The sequence below is a fragment of the Arachis hypogaea genome, chromosome 6 (genome assembly GCF_003086295.3).
Source record: "Arachis hypogaea cultivar Tifrunner chromosome 6, arahy.Tifrunner.gnm2.J5K5, whole genome shotgun sequence".
Lineage (NCBI taxonomy): Eukaryota > Viridiplantae > Streptophyta > Magnoliopsida > Fabales > Fabaceae > Arachis > Arachis hypogaea.
In genome coordinates this window covers 36,724,720-36,740,867 of record NC_092041.1, presented here as the reverse complement: position 1 = coordinate 36,740,867, position 16,148 = coordinate 36,724,720, and positions in this window count along the sequence as shown.

Genomic DNA, 16,148 nt, shown 5'->3' with positions numbered 1-16,148 from the left:
CTTTATAATCGGACGATGAATGTTTCAAATTAATGCGTCTTGGAGACTTGTAGAATCGCTTAATATCTTTTATTTAGAAGACAATGAAAAAATATGTACGCAATGGTTTTTGTATCTTTTTTAGTTGGATAACCAGATTCTCCATCCAAAAAGACAAGGCTAAGCACGCTCTAAGTTTATTAGGAATCAGGCAAGGAGAACGGGAAACTCTCTGCAACTACATGGAAAGATTCAACAAAATATGCCTAGACATACAGAACCTACCAATAGAGGCTGCCATTATGGGCCTCATCAATGGCTTGCGAGAGGGACCTTTCAGCCAATCTATATTGAAAAAGCACCCCACATCTCTGAACGAAGTACAAGAACGAGCTAAAAAATACATCAACATGGAGGAAAACTCTCGACTATGAGAGACCTCGAAATCTGGATTCACTTCTCGGGATAAGGACAAAGAATCAAAGAAGGAACATCGACATGGAGAGAAAATAAAAAAAATCACAATTACACCCCCCTTCGGGTGTCTCTCGTGGACGTCTACAGAGAGGTATGCAACACTGAAAGAATACCCCCAGCTCGACCACTCAAAGGCAAAAAAGGAGGAGAAAATCGGTCTAAATATTGTGAATACCATCGAATCCGCGGGTATTCTACCAATGAATGCTTTGACTTAAAAAACTTCATCGAAAAACTAGTAAGAGAGGGGAAGCTAGATCGGTTTCTGGCCACCCAGGATGATGAGCAAAGAAAAAGAAGAAGGGAAAAAGATGTCAGACTAACCGAGAAGTCACCTCGTACACCAGAAAGACACGTCCACATGATACACGGCGGATTTGCGGGAGGAGGAGTCTCCAAATCATCTCGCAAAAGATATCTTAAAGAGGTATATCATGTCGAGGGGAATGAGGAAGCTCCTGACATCCCTCTATTACCTTCACAAAAGAAGATGCATCTAGTATAATTCTAGGACACGACGATCCCATGGTCATCACTGTTATACTGGCGAATGCAAACCTCCACCGCACACTGATAAACCAAGGGAGCTCCGCCGACATCTTATTTAAAACTACCTTCGACAAGCTCGGTTTCGAAGAAAAATAACTCAGAGCATATCCGAACAGCCTGTTCAGATTAGGAGACACCCCGGTTTAACCACTGGGATACATCTCATTGCACACAACCTTTGGAAAAGGAAACCAATCAAGAACACTCAAGATAGATTACATCGTGGTCGATGTAGGTTCAGCCTATAACGCCTTAATAGGCCGAACAACACTAAATCAGCTTGGTGCAATAGTCTCAACTCTACATCTATGCATGAAATTCCCAACTCCAGAAGGGATAGCTACAATAAAAGCAGATCAGAAGATGGCACGCCACTGTTACAATGAAAGTCTAGACCTCAGAAGCGGAGGAAAAGAATTCCACACAATCGAGCTCAGTGGAGTTCAGAGGAGGGAAGAGCTCCGCCCACAACCTGAAGGCGGAATAGAAAAAATCCAGATTGGGGATACCCCAAACCAAACAACCAATATCAGCACAATTCTACATGGAGACATAAAAGAATCACTCATACAATTTTTATGAGATAACGTCGACCTCTATGCATGGAAGGCCGCAGACATGCCAGGCATAGACCCTAAGTTAATGTGCCACAAACTAGCAATCTACCCAGGATCTCGGCCAGTACAACAGAGATGCAGAAAGCTCGGACCAGAATGCTCTCATACTGTGGAAGAGCAGGTACAAGCTCTATTGGAGGCAGGATTCATAAGAGAAGTCAAATACCCACTATGGCTAGCTAACGTCGTCTTGGTGAAAAAATCAAACGGGAAGTGGCAAATGTGCACCGACTACACTGATTTCAACAAAGCCTGCCCAAAAGATCCTTATCCACTCCCAAGTATCGACGCACTAGTCGATGCCTCCTCCAGATATAAATACCTCTCGTTCATGGATGCATATTCGGGATACAATCAAATCCTAATGTATCCACCTGACCAAGAAAAAACTTCCTTATTAACCCCAAAAGCAAACTACTGCTACATCGTCATGCCTTTCAGTCTTAAAAATACGGGAGCTACTTATCAGAGATTAATGAATAAGGTCTTTTCGGATCACATCGGAAAAATCATGGAAGTCTATGTAGACGACAAGCTAATAAAGACACAAAATGAAGAAGAGCTATTGTCCAACCTGACCCAGGTGTTTGACACTATAAGACGGCATGGCATGCGACTCAATCCCGCAAAATGCACCTTCGCAGTAGAAGCTGGCAAATTCCTGTGTTTTATGCTCACACAAAGAGGAATCGAAGCAAACCCGGATAAATGTCAGGCCATACTTGACATGAAGAGTCCAACTTGTTTCAAAGAGGTACAACAACTCAATGGAAGGTTAGCAGCCTTGTCCAGATTTCTAGCCGGATCAGCAATAAGATCTCTTCCCTTCTACGCTACTCTAAAGAAGGGAAAAAAGTTCGAATGGACAACAGAGTGCGAGCAGGCCTTCCAAGATTTCAAAAGGTTTCTCGGACAGCCACCTATCCTAACTCGGCCACGAGAAGGAGAACTACTCATATTGTACCTCGCAGTAGGAAGTCGTGCAGTAGCCTCAGCACTAGTCCGAGAAGATGACAACGGGCAACAACCCATATACTTCATCAGTAAAGTACTACACGGAGCCGAGCTAAACTACCAAAAATAGAGAAGTTTGCCTACACTCTCATACTAACATCTCGACAACCACACCATCAGGGTCCAGACCAACCAGCCCATAAAAGGGATCTTACAGAAGACAGACCTGGCAGGCAGAATCTTACAATGGGCAGTCGAGTTATCCGAATTTGATCTTTAATACGAAGCTCGAACAGCCATCAAATCGCAATACCTGGCTGACTTCATTGCGGAAATCATGGACACACTAGAAATCTCCACAGAATGGAATCTCTACATGGACGGTTCCTCAAATAAAACGGGAAGCGGCACAGGTGCGATAATTGAAAGCGACCAGGGAACCCAAATCGAACTCTCCCTCAAATTTGGGTTCCCTACCTCAAACAATCAGGCAGAATATGAGGCACTACTAGCTGGCTTGAAGCTGGCTAGGGAGGTTGGAGCTCAAAAACTTATCATCTTCAGCGACTCACAGGTAGTTACTTCGCAAATAACAGGAAGCTACCAAGCTAAAGACCCCACTATGAAAAAGTACTTGGACAAAACCAGGGAACAGCTCGGACAACTCGGAGAATATGAGATCCTTCACATACCCCGAGAACAGAATACCCGAGCTGACGCACTCTCAAAACTAGCCAGCACCAAACCAGGGGGCAACAATAGAAGCCTCATCCAAGAAATTCTACAAAATCCATCAATCTCAGAAGAAGAAAAAGTCATGACCATAACAGGTCAGGATCAAGGATGGATGACTCCCATAATTAATTACCTCAAAACAGAAGCACTCTCCACAGAATAAAAGGAGGCAAAGAGGTTGAAACGGGAGGAAAAATATTATACTATCATAAATAATACTCTATACAAAAGAGGGATTTCAATACCACTGCTAAAATGCGTGCCGACTTCCAACACAAAGGAAGTCCTAAAAGAAGTACACAGTGACATTTGTGGCAATCACCTCGGAGCGCAGGCACTTACCAAAAAAGTACTTCAGGTAGGATTTTATTGGCCAAATCTACGAAAAGAAGCCATAGAATTTGCAAAGACATGTTCGTCATGTCAGAAACATGCCAACTTTCACATCGCCCCACCAGAGGAACTCATCAGCGTAACCTCACCTTGGCCATTCGTAAAATGGGGACTCGATCTTCTCGGACCCTTTCCTCAAGGATCGGGACAAGTCAAATTCCACATAGTGGGAATAGACTACTTCACAAAGTGGATTGAGGCAAAACCCCTAGCTAACTCCACTGCTCAAAGAAGTTGAAAATTCTTATATAGAAATATCGTCACAAGGTTTGGGGTTACATACTCCAACACCACAGACAATGGTACTCAGTTCACAGATGCAGGCTTCAGAAAGCTAGCGGCCGACTTGAATATAAGACAACAATTCACCTCTGTTGAACATCCCCAAGCCAATGGACAAGCTGAAGCTGCCAACAAAGTCATACTGGCTGGGTTGAAGCGGAGATTACAGGATGCAAAGGGAGCCTGGGCCAAGGAGCTCCCACAGGTCTTATGGGCATACCGAACAATGCCACATTCCACTACAAAGGAATCACCCTTCCGATTAGCATATGGAATGGAGGCAATAATCTCAGTAGAGATTGAAGAAAGGTTGCCTAGAGTGATCCACTATAGCGAAGAAGCCAACTCCCAACTTTAAAGGGAAGAGCTCGACCTACTTTCAGAAGTCCGAGAAAGAGCTCGGATAAGGGAAGAGGCATTAAAACGACGAATGGCTTCCAGGTATAATCAAAAGGTAATACAGTGGGCCTTTGCTAAGGACGACCTCATTATAATACGAAACGAAATCGGAATAACTTGACCTGGAGAAGGAAAGCTGGCAGCAAACTGGAAAGGACCCTACCGAGTCATAGAATTGCTGAGAAAGGGCTACTACAGGATTTCCGAACTCGATGGGCGAGAGCTCCCTAGGTCATGGCACGCCTGCAACCTAAAAAGGTATTATAGTTAGGGATGATAAAGGACCTTGGGACAAGGCGCACTCTTTTTCCTAAAAAGGTTTTTTAAAGAGGCGCCAAGCCAAGACCTACAAATCACCTGACTTAAGGGAATTAACCCCCCGCATGTATATACTTGCATTTTCTTTTAATAAAATCGGTTCAGATCTTCTACAAACGCTCAAGCTGCATTAATCTGAAACGTTCTTCGTTCGATTATAAAGCTACAGATCGACAGAAAGTGAAAGACAAATTCACTATGCGATCATGATAAAGACCAAAGATGAAAACCAAATTCATTAAAAGGTCGACCAAATGAGGGTTAAAATCTAATCTCTACAAAATCGGCAAAGATAAAAACAGAATAATGCAAGAAGTTATAGAAAGTGATCCATAGAAAGGACCTGACGAGGTCCTAATAAAATGGATTGCTATAAAATAACTTAAAGACTGGCCGGCATAAAAAGTCGGACCAACCACAATAACCGAATTTATAAGTAAAGCCCTGGAAAGAGGTCTAGCCAGCCCTATAAAAGAGGATTACTATAACTTAGAAGAGCCCGACATGACGAAGTCGGACTCCTACGAACAAGTTACAAAGATAATCCTTGAAAGAGATTTGAACAATGTCCAAGAAAGAGGATTACCAAGTAACTTGACAGGGCCTGACATGACGAAGTCGGCCCAAAAACATAAAGTTACAAAGATAATCCCTAAAAGAGACCTGAACAAGGTCCAAGAAAGAGGATTACCAAGTAACTCGACAAGGCCCGACATGTTGAAGTCAGACCAAAAAATAAAGTTACAAAGATAATCCCTAAAAGAGACCTGAACAAGGTCAAAAAAAGAGGATTACCAAGTAACTCAACAGGGCCCGACATGACAAAGTCGGCCCAAAAACATAAAGTTACAAAAATAATCCCTGAAAAAGACCTGAACAAGGTCCAAGAAAGAGGATTTCCAAGTAACTCGACAGGGCCCGACATGACGAAGTCGGCCCAAAAACATAAAGTTACAAAGATAATCCCTGAAAGAGACCGGAACAAAGGTCCAAGAAAGAGGATTACAACGTAACTCGACACGGCCCGATGTGACGAAGTCGGCCCGAAATATAAAGCTACAAAAGTAACTCCTAAAAGAGGGTTACACACAACAACTCGGACAGAAACCGACCTGAAGAAATCGGCAAACTCAGCATTATAATTCCTAACAAAGACCTGAACAAAGTTCAAATAAAATGAATTGCTGAAAAATAGCATCAGGCAAAGGAATCAAGCCGATCATGTCAGACAATGTTCCAACACTCCCAAAGCCTACGAAGATACCAAGACAAGCATAGACAGACATGATATAAAAACACAAAGTTTTAATAATAGACAGCTTCAGAGCCCACCAAGTTCAACCCAAAAAGCATGGAAATTACTTTGTTTACCAAAATAAAGTTGCTAAACCAGCAACTAAAAAAGTGTGTCAAAAGTCAGCAAAATAAAGAGTTCAAAAGCCCACAAGCCGGGCTATCTACACAAGTAATTACAAAAATCAGTTAAACACCCGAAGGCTTCTCGGCAGCATCAGCACGGGGTGAAGGAGGGCGAGTCTGGAGAGGCACTGCGTCCACTGTCCCGTCATCCCGATTCAATATTTGGCAATCAGGATCTAATTCAGGATGAGCAGGACCTGAAGAAGCTGACACAACAGAAGCTTTGGCGACAGGCTCAGAGGGAGGCTCAACATCATCATCATCAGGATCATCGAGGACAATCTTCCCATCCTTCACAACATTATCCAAACTAGATAAAGCAAGGTCGACCTCCAGTGCAAGAACCTGAACCTGCTCCTTCAGGTTCTCATAAGCAGCAGTTACGCTGCCTACAAGGTGGCCCTGGAGCTTAAAATAATCAACCTGGGCCGACTCTAACTCCTCCCTGAGATGCATCACTTCTCGGTAGGTCCTGACATAGCTGTCTTTGTGCTTCAATGTCGTGTCCTCAGCCAACCGCGCAGAAGCCGCCAAGGCAAGGGAGCTAGCCTTATCCCCTTTCAGCTCCTTCTCCAGTTTAGTTACCTTCACTTCAAGCTCCTCCTTCAGACCCTTCATCCGATCGAACTCTCACTTAACTTCCTCCAAAAAGGCCTTGGTAGCATGCAGAGGAAGATTTTGAGCAGTTCGATACAGGGCAGCTCCCATATGAGCCATCTTAACACTACTTTGAGTTATAAAATCTAAGTGATGAAGGAGAGAAACATCATCCATGGAGAGGACACCATAAGGAGCAATATGCTGGTCGACAAAGCCAATAGGGTCAAAATCAGGGGCATTCAGATTGAAAGATTCAACGGTTCGATGTCTTTTGGAAGGAGGGACGGCTGAAGAGGAAACCACAGTAGCAGTGGAAGACTATGGAGGATCCACTAAACAAACCCGGGGAGTAGGGATCATTCTCCTCGGGCCAGGAGAACTCGACACAGACGGCTTCAATGGGACCTGAGAAGACCCTTCCTCATCCACCCGGGCCGAGGTGTTTTAAGCTGCAGTAGCTTTTCTCGCCTTTTTGAAGGCCTTCATTACATCATTATTCTTGGACATCTCTGAAAAAAGAAAAATGACAGTTTTACAGACTAGGAAAAAAGGAGAAAAGCAAAAATAAGAAATAGTACATATCAAGTAATACACAATGCATCTCGAACGAGGGAGGTGTCTCCCAAATATTTTTTGGTATCCAGATAAGGAGGTTCCCCCCAAAGATCCTCCAAAACTGTCACAAAGGCCTGTTCGACCTCATCAAGCATTTCCCACGTATATCAGGATACTACTACATTCTGCTGCCAATACAAAGGAAAGGATGGCTCACCATTTGCTTCCAGAAAAAAGGGACGAGCTCCCTCAATAGCTCAAACCTTGAAAAAATAATTCTTAAAGTCCCTAAAGGACTTGTCATACATGGTAAAAACCTTATGTCCTTGTGCAGATCTAAAAAAAAACCCACGAGGCTTTTGGTGGACGAAATTGTATCCTCAAAGTTGGTCTCTTTGTACTTGTATAAAATCAAAAATACCCCAAAGAGATCATGGTGTGATGAATTGGTATCTTAATAATCTTTGGTGTGATCATAACTCCGTTCAACTTAACCAGCAAGTGTACTCGGTCATCCAAGTAATACCTTACGTGAGTAAGGGTCGATCCCACGGAGATTGTTGGTATGAAGCAAGCTATGGTTACCTTGTAAATCTCAGTTAGACAGATTAAATGGTTTATGATAAGTTCAAAAATAAATAATAAACAGAAAATAAAATAAGATAGGAATACTTATGTAAATCAATAGTGGGAATTTCAGATAGGTGTATGGATATGTTGTGCTCCTCTTGAATCTCTACTTTCTTATTACATTCATCCAATCCTTCTTACTCCTTTCCATGGCAAGTTGTATGTAGGGCGTCACCGTCGTCAATGGCTACTTTTCATCCTCTCGGGAAAATGGTCCTATGCGCTGTCACTGCATGGCTAATCGTCTGGAGGCATCACCCTTGTCGATGGCTACATCCCATCCTCTCAGTGAAAATGGTCCAAATGCTCTGTCATAGCACGGCTAATCATCTGTCGGTTTTCAATCAGGTTGGAATAGAATCCCTTGATTCTTTTGTGTCTGTCACTAACGCCCAGCCTTCAGGAGTTTGAAGCTCGTCACAGTCATTCAATACCGGAATCTTACTCGGAATACCACTGACACGGTTAGACTTTCCAGATTCTCGGAATCCTACTTGGAATACCACAGACAAGGTTAGACTTCTCGGATTCCCATGAATGCCGCCATCTATCTAGCTTATACCACGAAGATTCTATTGGGGAATCTAAGAGATATGCGCCCGGCCTAAAGTAGAACGGAAGTGGTTGTCAGTCACGCGCGTTCATAGGTGAGAATGATGATGAGTGTCACGGATCATCACATTCATCAAGTTGAAGTGCAACGTATATCTTGGAATAAGAATAAAAGAGAATTGAATAGGAAATAATAGTAATTGTATTGAAACTTGAGGTACAGCAGAGTTCCACACCCTTAATCAATGGTGTGTAGAAACTCCACCTTTGAAAATACATAAGTGAAAGGTTCAGGCATGGCCGAATGGCCATCCCCCATGAAGGTGATCAAAAGACCGAATGGTCCAAAGATCTAAAGTGATCAAAAGATGTCTAATACAATAGTAAATTATCCTATTTATACTAGACTAGCTACTAGGGTTTACATGAGTAAGTAATTGATGCATAAATCCACTTCCGGGGCCCACTTGGTGTATGTTTGGGCTGAGCTTGGTCTATCCACGAGCTAAGGCTTTTATTGGAGTTGAACGCCGAGTTATAGCGTGTTTCTGGCGTTCAACTCCGGGTTGTGACGTGTTTCTGGCGTTTAACTCCAGACAGCAGCATGTACTTGGCGTTGAGCACCACTTTATGTCGTCAATTCCCAAATAAAGTATGGACTATTATATATTGCTGGAAAGCTCTGGATGTCTACTTTCCAACGCCGTTGAGAGCGCGCCATTTGAAGTTCTGTAGCTCCAGAAAATCTATTTTGAGTGAAGGGAGGTCAGATTCCAACAGCATCAGCAGTCCTTTTGTCAGCCTTTTTCAAAGTTTTGCTCAAGTCCCTCAATTTCAGCCAGAAATTACCTGAAATCACAGAAAAACACACAAACTCATAGTAAAGTCCAGAAATGTGAATTTAACATAAAAACTAATGAAAACATCCCTAAAAGTAGCTTGAACTTACTAAAAACTACCTAAAAACAATGCCAAAAAGCGTATAAATTATCCGCTCATCACAACACCAAACTTAAATTGTTGCTTGTCCCCAAGCAACTGAAAATCAATTAGGATAAAAAGAAGAGAATATACTATAAATCCCAAAATATCAATGAATATTAATTCTAATTAGATGAGTGGGACTTGTAGCTTTTTGCTTCTAAACAGTTTTGGCATCTCACTTTTTCCTTTGAAGTTTAGAATGATTGGCTTCTCTAGAAACTTAGAATTTCGGATAGTGTTATTGATTCTCCTAGTTAAGTATGTTGATTCTTGAACACAGCTACTTATGAGTCTTGGCTGTGGCCCTAAGCACTTTGTTTTCCAGTATTACCACCGGATACATAAATGCCACAGACACATGACTGGGTGAACCTTTTCAGATTGTGACTCAGCTTTGCTAGAGTCCCCAGTTAGAGGTGTCCAGAGCTCTTAAGCACACTCTTTTTGCTTTGGATCACGATTTTAACCACTCAGTCTCAAGCTTTTCACTTGGACCTTCATGACACAAGCACATGGTTAGGGACAGCTTGATTTAGCCGCTTAGGCCTGGATTTAATTTCCTTGGGCCCTCCTATCCATTGATGCTCAAAGCCTTGGATCCTTTTTACCCTTGCCTTTTGGTTTTAAGGGCTATTGGCTTTTTCTGCTTGCTTTTTCTTTTTCTTTCTCTTTTTTTTCGCCAAATTTTTTTTCGCAAGCTTTTGTTTTTCACTGCTTTTTCTTGCTTCAAGAATCAATTTCATGATTTTTCAGATTATCAATATCATTTCTCTTTGTTCATCATTCTTTCAAGATCCAACAATTTTAACATTCATAAACAACAAGATCAAAAATATGCACTGTTCAAGCATTCATTCAGAAAACAAAAAGTATTGTCACCACATCAATATAATTAAACTAAATTCAAGGATAAATTCAAAATTCATGTACTTCTTGTTCTTTTTGAATTAGAAACATTTTTCATTTAAGAGAGGTGAAGGATTAAAGGAATTATTCATAACTTTAAGACATAGTTACTAAACACTAATGATCATGAAGTAGAGACACAAAACATAAATGAACACAACATAAAAACCGAAAAGCAGAAAAAAATAAGAACAACGAATGAATCCACCTTAGTGGCGTCTCCTTCTTGAAGGACCAACAATGTCCTTAAGCTCTTCTATGTCCCTTCCTTGCCTTTGTTGCTCCTCCCTCATTGCTCTTTGATCTTCTCTTATTTCATGGAGAATGATGGAGTGCTCATGATGTTCCACCCTTAATTATTCCACATTGTAGCTCAAATCTTCTAAGGAAGTGTTGAGTTATTCCCAATAGTTGTTGGGAGGAAAGTGCATCCCTTGAGGCATCTCAGGGATTTCTTGATGATGAGCTTCCTCATGCATCTCTTGAGATCCGTGGAGGGTCTCTCTTGCTTGCTCCATCCTCTTCTTGGTGATGGGCTTATCCTCCTCAATGGAGATGTCTCCTTCTATGATAACTCCAGCTGAGTAACATAGATGGCAAATAAGGTGAGGAAAAGCTAGCCTTGCCATGGTGGAGGGCTTTTTGGCTATTTTGTAGATTTCATTGGAGATGACTTCATGAACTTCTACTTCCTCTCCAATCATGATGCTATGAATCATGATGGCCTGATCCACAGTAACTTCAAATCGGTTGCTAGTGGGAATGATGGAGAGTATGGAGCGTTGAATGAACTCCAACCTTCCTCTAGCCACAGGCTTGAGGTCCAGTCTTCTTAGTTGAACTGGCTTGCCTTTGGAGTCTCTTTTCCATTGAGCTCCTTCCACACATATGTCCATTAGGACTTGGTCCAACCTTTGATTAAAGTTGACCCTTCTAGTGTAGGGGCGTACATCTCCTTGCATCATGGGCAAGTGGAACGCCAACCTCACATTTTCCGGACTAAAATCTAAGTATTTCCCCCGAACCATTGTGAGATAATTCTTTGGACTCGGGTTCATACTTTGATCATGGTTCCTAGTGATCCATGAATTGGCATAGAACTCTTGAACCATTAAGATTCTGACTTGTTGCATGGGGTTGGTTAGGACTTCCCAACCTCTTCTTCGGATCTCATGTCGGATCTCCGGATACTCATTTTTCTTGAGCTTGAAAGGGACCTCAAGGATCACCTTCTTCTTTGCCACAACATCATAGAAGTGGTCTTGATGGCTTTTGGAGATGAATCTTTCCATCTCCCATGACTCGGAGGTGGAAGCTTTTGTCTTCCCTTTTCCTTTTCTAGAGGATTCTCCGGCCTTAGGTGCCATTGATGGTAATGGAAAAACAAAAAGCTTATGCTTTTACCACACCAAACTTAAAATATTGTTCGCCCTCGAGCAAGAGAAGAAAGAAGAGAAGAAGAAGAAGAAGAAAATATGGTGGAGAGAGAGAGAGAGATGGTGTTTCGGCCAAGGTAAGGAAGAGGGGGTTGTGTTGTGTGAAAATGAAGTGGAATTGAGGGGTTTATATAGGAAAATGGGAGAGGGTAGGTTTGGCCATTTTAGGGTGGGTTTGGGTGGGAAAGTGTTTTTGAATTTTGAAGGTAGGTGGGGTTTATGGGGAAGAGTGGATGGATGTGAGTGGTGAAGGGGGTGATTGGGAAGAGAGATTGAAGTTGTTGGGAAGTGTGACCTGGGGAAGAGTGTTATAGGATTAGGAGGTAAGGTGGGAATATGTTAGGTGGGGATCCTGTGGGGTCCACAGATCTTGAGATGATCCTGTGGGGTCCACAGATCCTGAGGTGTCAAGGAATTACATCCCTGCACCAAATAGGCATGTAAAATGCCTTTGCATACCATTCTGGCGTTTAAACGCCGAGGTGATGCACGTTCTGGGCGTTCAAACGCCAGAATGTTGCTTGTTTCTGGCGTTCAGCGCCAGATTCATGCTCTGTTCTGGCGTTGAACACCAGCCAGATGCTTATTACTGGCGTTGAACGCCAGTCTGTCCTTCCTCCAGGGTGTGATTTTTCTTTTGCTGTTTTTGATTCTGTTTTTAATTTTTATATTTTTTTCGTGACTCCACATGATCATGTACCTAATAGAACACAAAATAACAATAAAATAAAATAAAATAAAAATTAGATAAATAAAATTGGGTTGCCTCCCAACAAGCGCTCTTTTAATGTCATTAGCTTGATAGTGGGCTCTCATGGAGCCTCACAGGTGATCAGGTCAATTTTGTATAGTCCCAACACCAAACTTAGAGTTTGGATATGGGGTCTTAACACCAAACTTAGTGTTTGGTTGTGGCCTCCCAACACCAAACTTAGAGTTTGACTGTGGAGGCTCTTCTTGACTCTGAACTGAGAGAAGCTCTTTGTGCTCACTCTCTTTTGTCACAGAGGGATGGCCATGTGCCTTAAACACAAGGTAGTCCCCATTCAATTGAAGGACTAATTCACCTCTGTTGACATCTATCACAGCTCCTGCTGTCGCTAGGAAAGGTCTTCCAATGATGATGCATTCATCCTCTTCCTTCCCAGTGTCTAATATTATGAAATCAGCAGGGATGTAAAGGCCTTCAACCTTTACTAACACGTCCTCTACTACTCCATAAGCTTGTCTTAATGACTTGTCTGCCAATTGTAATGAGAACAAGGCAGGTTGTACCTCAATGATCCCCAGCTTCTCCATTTCAGAGAGTGGCATAAGATTTATCCCTGACCCCAGATCACATAGAGCTTTTTCAAAGGTCATAGTGCCTATGGTACAAGCTATTAAGAACTTGCCAGTATCTTATCTTTTTTGAGGTAAAATTTGCTGAATCCAGGTATCTAGTTCATTAATGAGCAAGGGAGGTTCACTTTCCCCAGTCTCATTAACAAACAACTTGGCATTCAGCTTCATAATAGCTCCTAAATATTGAGCAACTTGCTCTTCAGTCACATATTCATCCTCTTCAGAGGAAGAATAGTCTTCAGAGCTCATAAATGGCAGAAGGAGATTTAATGGAATCTCTATGGTCTCTATATAAGCCTCAGATTCCTTTGGATCCTTAATAGGAAACTCCCTTTTGCTTGAGAGACGTCCCAAGAGGTCTTCCTTACTAGGATTTTCGTCCTTCTCCTCCCTTGTGCATTCGGCCATATTGATCACATCAATGGCCTTGCACTCTCCTTTTGGATTCTCTTCTGTATTGCCTGGGAGAATACTGGGAGGAGTTTCAATGACTTTTTTACTCAGCTGGCCCACTTGTGCCTCCAGATTTCTGATGGAGGATCTTGTTTCACTCATGAAACTGAAAGTGGCTTTTGACAGATCAGAGACTAGATTGGCTAAATTAGAAGTGTTTTGTTCAGAATTCTCTGTCTGATACTGAGAAGATGATGGAAAAGGCTTGCTGTTGCTCAGCCTATTGCGTCTACCATTGTTAAAGCCTTGTTGAGGCTTTTGTTGATCCTTCCATGAGAAATTTGGATGATTTCTCCATGATGAATTATAGGTGTTTCCATAAGGTTCACCCATATAATTAACATCTGCCATTGCAGGGTTCTCAGGATCATAAGCTTCTTTCGAAGCTGCCTCTTTAGTACTGTTGGATGCATTTTGCCATCCATTCAGACTTTGAGAGATCATGTTAACTTGCTGAGTCAACACTTTGTTCTGAGCCAATATGGCATTCAGAGCATCAATCTCAAGAACTCCCTTCCTTTGAGGCATCCCATTATTAATGGAATTCCTCTCAGAAGTGCACATGAATTGGTTATTTGTAACCATGTCAATAAGCTCTTGAGCTTCTGCAGGTGTTTTCTTTAGGTGAATGGATCCACCTGCAGAATGGTCCAATGACATTTTCGAAAATTCAGATAGACCATAATATAATATATCTAATATGGTGCATTCTGAAAACATGTCAGATGGACACCTTTTGGTCAGCTGCTTTTATCTTTCCCAAGCTTCATTGAGGGATTCACCATCTTTTTGTTTGAAGGTTTGAACATCCACTCTCAGCTTGCTCAGCTTTTGAGGAGGAAAGAATTTATCCAAGAAGGTCGTGACCAGCTTCTCCCAGGAGTCCAGGCTATCCTTAGGTTGTGAATCCAACCATATTCTAGCTCTGTCTCTTACAGCAAAAGGGAAAAGCATGAGCCTGTAGACTTCAGGATCCACTCCATTCGTCTTAACAGTCTCACAGATCTGCAAGAACTCAGTTAAAAACTGATAAGGATCTTCAGATGGAAGTCCATAGAACTTGTAATTTTGTTGCATTAAGGCAACTAGCTGAGGTTTCAGCTCAAAGTTGTTTGCTCCAATGGTAGGAATGGAGATGCTTCTTCCATCAAATTTGGACGTGGGTTTGGTAAAGTCACCAAGCATCCTTTTTGCATTATCATTATTGGGTTCGGCTGCCATCTACTTCTCTTGTTCAAAAATTTCTGAAAGGTTACTTCTGGATTGTTGTAATTTAGCTTCTCTTAGTTTCCTCTTCAAAGTCCTTTGAGGTTCAAGATCAGCTTCAACAAGAGTGCTTTTGTCCTTGTTCCTGCTCATATGAAAGAGAAGAAAACAAGAAAAGAAAGAGGAATCCTCTATGTCACAGTATAGAGATTCCTTTATGTTAGTAGAAAAAGAAAGGGGAGAAGAGTGAGGAAGAGTGGGTGTGAATATTTAGATGAACAGAGGTGAAGAGAAGTGTTAGTAAATAAATAATTAAATAGAATAAGAGAGAAGAGACAGAAAATTCGAAAATAATTTTAAAAGTGGGTTAGTAGTTTTCTAAAATTAGAGATAAGATAAGATTAAAATTAAATTTTAAAAGAATTAAAGAGAATTTTTGAAAAAGAGAGAGGTATTTTCGTAAATTAGAGAGGGAAAAGTAGTTAGGTGGTTTTGAAAAAGATAAGAAACAAACAAAAAGTCAAATAGTTAGTTGAAAAAGATATTAAAGTCAAATTTGAAAAGACAAGAAGATAAGAAGCTAGATAAGATATTTTGAAATCAAATTTTGAAAAAGATAAGATGAAAAGATAAGAAGATAAGACAAAAAGATAAGATTTTTAAGAAAAAGATATTTTGAAAAAGATTTAATTTTTAAAATTAAAATTAATTACTTAACTAACAAGTAACTACAAGATATGATTCTAGAATTTAAAGATTGAACCTTTCTTAATAAGAAAGTAACAAACTTCAAATTTTTGAATCAATCACATTAATTGTTAGCTAATTTTCGAAAATTTGATATAAAGATAAGAAAAAGATTTTAAAAATATTTTGAAAAAGATTTTTGAAATTTTCGAAAAAGAGGAAAAATTGGAAAAGATATGATTTTTGAAAAAGATTTTGAAAAGATAAGATTTTTAAATTTTTTAAAATTTGACTTGACTTGTAAGAAATAACTAATTTTAAAATTTTTTTTTGACTAAGTCAACTCAAATTTTCGAAATTTTGGAGAGAAATAAGGAAAAGATATTTTTTTGATTTTTGAATTTTTAATGATGAGAGAGAAAAACATAAAAATGACCCAAAACATGAAAATTTTGGATCAAAACACATGATGCATGCAAGAACACTATGAATGTCAAGATGAACACCAAGAATACTTTGAAGATCATGATGAACATCAAGAACATATTTTTGAAAAGTTTTTGATACAAAGAAAACATGCAAGACACCGAACATAGAAATCTTTAATGCATGGACACTAACAAACAAAAAATGCATATGAAAAATAACAAACAACACAAAATAAGAAAACATC